The following is a 300-nucleotide window of genomic DNA, read 5'->3' as shown; positions in this document are numbered from 1 at the left end:
CCATCAACAGAGAAAGTTTCATTCATGGTGCTGCTTCACTAGAAAGTAAATTGGTCCCTTTCGAAAAAACTTATTTGACCAAGTTTTAAATAAAAACCATGACAAAAAAGGCCAAACCAGAAAAAAGGTCAGTTAACAAATTTTGTTTATTAACACTGTTCAAATTCTCATGATGCTTGGTTGTACCACCGTTGTTTTTTTTGAAAAACTGATCCCCCCTTTGGCCCTTTCCCTCCACCCTCCCCCTTGAATATGCCCACAATTTTTAAACAGTGGGTTTGGTTATGTTATTCCCCCACC

This window comes from Penaeus monodon, chromosome 24, assembly GCF_015228065.2.
Source record: "Penaeus monodon isolate SGIC_2016 chromosome 24, NSTDA_Pmon_1, whole genome shotgun sequence".
Taxonomy (NCBI): Eukaryota; Metazoa; Arthropoda; class Malacostraca; order Decapoda; family Penaeidae; genus Penaeus; species Penaeus monodon.
The sequence above is the reverse complement of the archived record's forward strand: the minus strand, read 5'-3'. Positions refer to the sequence as shown.